General features: G+C 28.2%; 2 non-coding genes across 2 annotated transcripts; one reads left to right on the forward strand and one right to left on the reverse strand.

Annotated features, from left to right (window-relative positions):
- Positions 1-6,035: 6,035 nt before the first annotated feature.
- On the reverse strand, positions 6,036-6,108 carry Trnak-uuu. The gene has a single exon. It is a non-coding gene; the product is annotated as a tRNA-Lys (tRNA).
- Positions 6,109-7,321: 1,213 nt separating this feature from the next.
- On the forward strand, positions 7,322-7,394 carry Trnak-uuu. Its single transcript has one exon. It is a non-coding gene; the product is annotated as a tRNA-Lys (tRNA).
- The last annotated feature ends 812 nt before the right edge of the window (positions 7,395-8,206 follow it).

Consider the following 8,206-nt stretch of genomic DNA (forward strand, 5'->3'; position numbering starts at 1 on the left):
TTTATTTAAAACAATTATCTTTCAACAAAAAAAAAAAGAATTTTCAATGAAAGAGCAACCATTTCTATAAAAGCAATCAATTTTCTACCAAAAAAGTCAAATTTTTCTCAAAGTTCAATCAATCTTCAACCGAGTGATTTATATTTTCAAATAAAACAGACAAATTTTCCACTAACCATGCAATAGATACATTTAAATTTTTCATATTAATTTTGTATTAAAAAAATAAAATCTACAAAATAGTTAAATTTAGAAACATTAAAATTGAATTTCAAACAGAAAATAATATTTTTATCCCCAAATGGATAAGTTTTTAACGAAATACATAAATTTAAAAAAAATAATTTAAAAAAAATTATCATTTGAATTTTTAGTTAAAAAAAAATATTTTCGACGAAAGAGACAAATTCTTGCGTAAAATGCTGGAATATTCAACTGGACTAGTTAAATTTTAAGTTTAAAAATTAATTTGCAGCAACACCAAAGAATATAATTTTCCGCTGTAATAGTTACATTTTCAGTCATCAAAGTTTAATTTAAGACCAAGCAATAGAATTGCCAACGAAAAAAGATAAATGTTTTAAGAAAAAATTAATTGTTGATATTTCAACCAAAAATATTTAAATTTTCAATCAAACACAGTTAAATTTAACGAAAATACGAATTTTTAACAAGATTACATCACAAAGATACATTTTTAAACAAAGAGATTAATTTTTAACTAAAAAATAGTTAAATCTTTAACCAAAACGTATTAATTCTTAACCAATCAGTTGCTTTTTTTTAGCAACGGCAATACTTAAAATTCTGCTGATGGAAATAAATTTTCAATAAAAAATGACCAATAATTTTTATCATAAGAGTTGAATTTTCAACTCAGAAAGATTTTCCAGTTATGAAAAAAAATCTACGAATTTGTTGATGTTTCAAGAAAAAATCCGAATTCCTACAAAATAGTTTAATTTCCAGCGAAAAAGATAATTTTTCAATAAAAAATTGAATTTTCTATCAAGGTAATTAGTTTTGAGCCAATCAGTTTGATTTATAATTAAAAACATAAGTTTTCTATCAGAATAATTAAAATTTCAACCAAAAAATATTTTTCAGTCAAGAGAGCAAAAAATTGTCAACCGAGTTGTTGAACTTTTAAGCCAATAAGATGAATTCCCTACAAAGCAGTTAAATTGTCAATAAAAATGTTATATTTTAATCATATAGTTAAACTTCCTACAAAATTAAAAAAATATGAATTTTCTACCAAAATAGTTAAACTTTTAACCCAAAAAGATGAATTATCAACAAAAGCGGTTTATAACCCAATTTTTGAATTATCAAGCCAAAAATTTGAATCTTCGATAAGTCCGTTTCATATACTGCGAAAAAGCATTACTTTTCTACCAAAATAGCTAAATTTCAACCTAAAAAGACCATTTTTTCAAAAAACAGTTGAATTTTCAACCAAAAATATGAATTCTCAACGAAAAATGAAATAGTGCAATAGTTAAAAATGAGATAAATTTTCAAACAAGAAAGACGATTTTTTAACTCATCAATTAAAATTTGTAATAAGAAACTTAATCTTTACCCAAATAGTGCAATTTTTGAATTAGAAGTATCTTGTTGTATTTTTAACAAAACAATAATATTTTTATGCAAAAAAAAATTCTTCAATCAAAAATGAAAAAAATGTCAACCAAATTGTTGAGTTTTCAAACTAAAAAGACTAATTTTCTGCAAAACAGTTGAATTGTCAACCAAAATAGTAAAACTATCAACCCAAAAAGACGAATTTTAAACAATCAGTTGAATTTTCAACAAAATAATTAAAATTTCAACCAAATAATACAAATGTCAACCAAAGAATGAACTCCAGTCGAAAAATATAATTGTAGAGTTTTTAACAAAAAATAATTAAGTAACAACTATAAATAGTTATATTTTTTATTGGTTTCTGTTGATTTTTGCCTACAAAATGAAGGTAATTTTCACTGCACACTTTTTAATTTCAGACTGCACACTTGTAAATCCAAACTACAAAACTGTGTCTAACAACGAAAAATTGTAGGCCCCATTGAATGAGAAAAACATGCAGTTGGTATGCAAATATACAGAGTGTCCAACAAGTCTGAAAGCACCTAAATAACTGCCCAGATTAAATATTATTCAAATGGGTCAAAGTCACTTTCAACGAGAAATCCAATGGTGACCTTCAATTTGACCTTCAACATTACCTTTAATGTCATTTCAAGGTCAACTTGTATTTTTTATTTGGAAATTCTTGACATCGGCAATCGAAAGAGCTAAAAATTTTACTTTTAAACATATATTCAGGTCTTAGGTCAGATGTTACTTTGCAGATCTGCTGAACCGGCTTGAGTAACCGGGACGGCTCTATATTTCCTCAGGCTAAGGTCATTCTTGGAATAACTTTCAACGAAAAATCCAATGGTGACCTTTAATTGCATCTTGAATTGAAGGTCACCATGTGAACTGAAGGTCACCATTGGATTTCTCGTTGAAAGTTACTCCAAGAATGACCTTGACCTGAGCAAATATAGATCCGTCCCGTCAACCCAAGCCGGGCCTGGCTTAAGTTTGAATGACCTTCAGCAGACCTGCAAAGTCACAACTGATCTATGACCTGACTGCATATTCAGACGTAAAATTCCCCACTCTTTCAATTGCCAATATGAAAAATGGGGGGCTCCTGATTAAAAACACAAAATTGACTTTGAAATGACCTTAAAGATCAAGTTCAAGGTCAAATTGATGGTTACCATTGGATTTCTCGTTGAAAGTCACTCTAAGAATGACCTTTAGCCAGTTGAATAATATTTTACCTGGACAGTCATTTTGGTGTTTCCAAACTTTTTGAACACCCTGTATAACCGGCAGTAGCCATATTTTCATCTGGTCACGAGAAAATGAATATACCTGAAGTCGGCATAATGCATTAGTAGTAAATGTGCCTTGTTTTCCTTGCATTTAATTTCATGCTATTTCAATTAAAGTATCGCCTACAATAAAAAAAGTTATTAATTATTATTTTCATCTGCACAATCTAATTTTACAAAACATACTCCAACACTGGCTGAAAAAACTCAGAAAGAAATTAATGCAGCCTCGGGAGTCATGAAAAGCACTAACCTAAAAGTGTTAAGAAGAATGTTCGATCTGCTAGAGACCTTGGCTAAGTGACATTTACTCGATAGGGTTGAATTGTGGGGTTTTAAAAAGAGAACAATTAGACAAAGTTCGGGGTAGACATGATCAATAGATTATGGGCCCAGATAGAAAGACGCGGAACGGAACCGGGTCAATGGAGAACTAAATTTAAAGCTAGGAAGAAATCCAGGAAATATTAGGCTTAGACCTTAATTCGGTGCCTTCACTTTGATGTCTTGTAACTTTCGATCAAACTTAAATTTTCTCCCGCGCTAAGGTTAGCCTAATGGGCGAATCTTAAACTGTAAAACAAGTATAGTAGATTGCGGTCTTACGGACTTAACCTACAAAATCATTCGTAAATAAAATGGTGTTCGATATTAGAATGCGATTTTATTGTCAAATTAATTTTAAATGTTGAAAAAACAACAACGCTCATTTCTCTTGAATAAACTGCCGCCATTTTATTTGGAAGCTTCTAGGATGCTCTGATGCTTTTTTGATCATTTTTTTGGAGGGCTGTTCTTATATCTATATTTTAACTATACTTATAATGTATATTGACTAAATGCTTTCCTCGATATAGAAAAAAATGGTCAAATAAATCCAAAGATATTCACATCGACAAATCCAGTGATTTTTCTAAATATGTTTACAGTATAAGGTGTATCACAAAACGTACCGATATTAACGCACAACATCTTCTATACTTGTGAGATATTAGACGTAAAAATATTTGTATGATAAACTGAAGCTTTCGAGGTGTCAGATTAAACAGACATGATATTAGAACTTGAAGCCTTTGTCTGAGCTCAGGGAAACGCCAGACCTCTATCGGCTATTTGATGAAGCTGGTTATACATGATTTCAAGGAAAATGCGGTCAACATATGTTATTCACTTCATGAAGCTTTAAATAAACGTTTCCTATGGTATGTAGGTTTGTAGAAGAATTATGCTTATTAATATTTTGGTGATAGCTGTCCTATAGCTAAACATAAAATATGTTAAGGTTATGTGATACTTCGTCGTGTGATAAATTGGATTCAGTTCACTCGGCTTTTTTCCATACAAATGAACATTTTTATAAACTGAATTCGAAATGCTATAAAATATTATAACGGACGTCGCTGGACTCTTTTTTAGGTATAATACGTAATAAGAAAAGTGTATGGTGCTAAATAAAAATGCTGTGCATGTGCACTAATTTGAGGTTAGAATTGTTTTTTAGCTCTCTGTCATTCTGATAATGTAGTTCTATGTCGTACCTTTGCTGTCGGTAGCACTCAAGAATAATTATGGGAGGATATTGTAACACACATAACCTTAAAATACAAACACATCAAATTTAGCAGAATTAAATATTTTGAATTAATTCATAAAAAAGAGTCTGGGGACATCCGGTAGCATGTCAACTATCATTCCCTAGATTTTGAAAACAAAATCTTTATTACTGTAGGAACTCTGGTGAAATTTATAATTTTCTAAGTATCACATGCCCTTAAGGCATCTTTCGAAACATTAACTCACAATAGCAATTTATAAAATTGAATATTATAAACAAATACTAGAAATTCTTACTGAGAGCAATATTTTTTTATTCATTGAAGATTGAAGATGTAAAAAAATGTGATATACTAAGTATGGGAATTATTCCGTTCTTGATTAAAATTTCTCTGTTTGGTAAAAAATTAATTTTCTGGGTTGAAAATTTTCCTTCTTGGTTTGAAATTTCAATAAATGGCTTAAAATTTTCCCTTCTTGGGTTGGGTTCAACTGTTCTAAATGAAAATTTTCAAACTGTTTTTTTTTTATTTAAAATATGAACAATTACTTTTTTTATTTTCAAATGCCTTTTTTATTAAATGTTAAGCTAATTTGTTAACGATTTTTTTTCGTTAAAGATTTTTCATTTCAGTTAAAAAATTATATCTTTTATTGAATATTGAACTATTTTGTCCGATTTTTTTGCAGTTCAACAATAATTTTATTAAATGCAAATTTTATATGTTTTATGTTTAAAAATGTGTTTTTCGGCGAAGATTAAACCATTAGAGTACAAGAATTATCTTTTTCAGTTGGAAATTCAACCATTTGGTTAGAAATTTATCTTTTCAAATTGAAAATTCAACTATTTGGTTAAAAACTTAATTACTTGGTTGAAGGTTGAACTTCTTTGTTAAAAATTCATGCTTATTGTTGAAATATTTTGTTTAAAATTAAACAAAAAAAGGTTTTCCAGAAAATATCACCATTTTATTTTTTAAATGTAAGTTTAATTATTCTATTGTTATTTAAAATTTATCTTTTTTTTCTTAAAAATTAAAGTTTTTTGTTTAAAAATGTATTTGCTTTAGATAAATGTTCAAATATTTGGTTGAAAATGTATGTATTTGATTTAAAGTTCAACTTTTGGTAGAAAATTAATCTTCCGATTTAAAAATTCATATTTCTCAGTAGTTCATTTAACAAATTGGTTGAAACTTAAAATCCTATGTTTAAAAGCCCTTCTTTGTAGAATAATAATTTTAGTTAAAAATTCATCTCTTTAGTGAAAAATTTAACTATTTCTCGAAAATTTATTATTATTTTTAAACATTTTTAACGTAATGTGGAACTATTAATTTAACAGTTCAGTTTTGAAAATTAACAATTAAGAACGTTTTGCATGAATAAAAGCATTGAAATTCCTAAGTAGAAACTAGGTCAGCGATTTTTTGTAAATAATTGCAAATGATGATTTCTGCATTAAACAAAAAAATCTTGAATCCAGTGTAGATTCTGTAATCATACGATATTATTATATTCAATAATGCGTCTCAAATATTCCTCCTAGGGAAATAATTATTTTTATTGAAGAATTAAAAAAGACGCCCGAACAGGGACTTGAACCCTGGACCCTCAGATTAAAAGTCTGATGCTCTACCGACTGAGCTATCCGGGCGATGTGACACAGGTGGCACTGACTACTTAGTGAAAATTTCTGCCTCAATTGCGCCACAGTTAGGTTTTTGTTGTAACTATTTTTAAAATTAAACTTAGTATTGAGGAGTAAATTTTTAGAAGTAACAAAGTTACAGAACAATATTAATACTCACGTCACTATTTTTGGAATTTAAATTGAATAAAAAATATATAGCGGTTCTCGTGTTGCTTCATTCAATTTATTCCGAAAAACCGCTATGCAGAACTCTTTTGGCACACGTTCAGGTCAGGCGGTAGAGGTACACCAGTTTGTAAGCGGAGAGTCTGGGCTCGATTCATGCCGCCGGCATTTTAAAATGTTTTTATTCATTGCTATTTTTTCTTCATTGCAATTAACTATTCAATTGATTTAAATCGAGCTAAAATTTTTATTTTCAAACACTTTCTATCATATGCAAAAATTGATGGAAACTTTTATCAATTACGAGGCTAATACTTCAAAGATAAATCAGTTGCCACAAAATCCTTGAAGAATTCTGATTTATTTTGAAATTTTTTTATTTTTATGTATATCAATTTATTTTACTATTTATTTATATTTATATATTTCCATTCAATGAAGAAAAAAGAGAACTTTCCATAAAAAATGTTTTCTTAGGGATGAAGGCGGTAAACGTTAAAAAAATATTTGTATTGCAATAGAGTATTAAAATTAATTAAATTAAATCAAAATATTAATTTTTAACCATTTTTTCAAAAAGAAATAGTGAAATAAAAGGGTGCAGAAATAGGAAAATCAACTAATAAATCAGAATTTTTCAAAGATGTCGGGGCGAAGTGATAAAAATGGAAAAGAAAATTTGTTTATATGATAAAAATAGATACAAATTAATATTTTGGCTTTATTTCAGTAAATTCAATGCATAATTGTCATTAAGAATTGAAATGAAAAAACAGTTTGGAAAAGAAACCGGCAGGAAGAATCAAGCCCGGACAATCCGGTTAAGAACTCGGAGTGCTACCGACTGATCTTGAATAAACCAATTGATCAATTGCAATAAAAAACAGAAAATATATATATAATAAATATATATAAATTTTCAACTTGTTAAAAAGAAACGAATTTTCTACAAAAAAAATTCTAGATTAATTTGAACAATGGACCTACCTAACTGTGGCGTAACTGAGTTAGAATTTTTTCAGTAAGTACTAACTCCCACTTGCGCCACATCGCCCGGATAGCTCAGTCGGTAGAGCATCAGACTTTTAATCTGAGGGTCCAGGGTTCAAGTCCCTGTTCGGGCGTCTTTTTTTTCTGCAAGAATAATATTTATTTCCCTTGAAGAAATATTTCAAAGACAGTATCCTATAGAATAATTAACTTGGATCAAGGAATCTGTACATGATTCGCGATTTTTGTTTGGTTTTTGCAATTATTTAGGCAGAACCGCTGAAGGAATTTATACTTAGGAATTTAAATACTTTTTTTATACAAAATTTTTTTAATTGCAAATCTTAAAAATCTAAGTTTTTGAGAAAAAATGTTTCACATTCCAAGCCTCTAAAACATTAATATTAATAATTGAATAATTTATAATAGTATATTAACAGAATTTAAGAAATTGAAATTGTAACTAGTCAGAATTGCAGAACTTTACATTCTATTTTAAATTTCTTCAATTTCTTCAATTTAGAATCGAAAACTCTACTGCTTATTTCTAAAATAATCCATTTTCAAGAACTTTTATTTATACAATCCCTACAATCCATAGGTTTCAAATTGTATATAAGAAATTATAAGACTTTGAACAAAAAATATTTCAAACAAAAAATTAATTTTCTACCAAATAATTAAATTGGCAACTAAAGAGATGAACCTGCAATTCTACCAAGGAGATGAATTGTTAACCAAAAAGTATTCCATTTTTTGGAAAATTTATCTTCTATACTTAGAAATTCAACTATATGGTTACAAAATAAATTTATCGGTTGAAGGTGGAACTACTTGCAAAAAATTCATTTTTGTTGTGCATTTAACTGGTTTCTTTGAAACTATTACCTTTTTTTAATCTTTTTAAACTAAAAATGCAACTATGAAATTTTTGGTTTAAAACTAT

The sequence above is a fragment of the Belonocnema kinseyi genome, chromosome 8, assembly GCF_010883055.1.
Source record: "Belonocnema kinseyi isolate 2016_QV_RU_SX_M_011 chromosome 8, B_treatae_v1, whole genome shotgun sequence".
Taxonomy (NCBI): Eukaryota; Metazoa; Arthropoda; class Insecta; order Hymenoptera; family Cynipidae; genus Belonocnema; species Belonocnema kinseyi.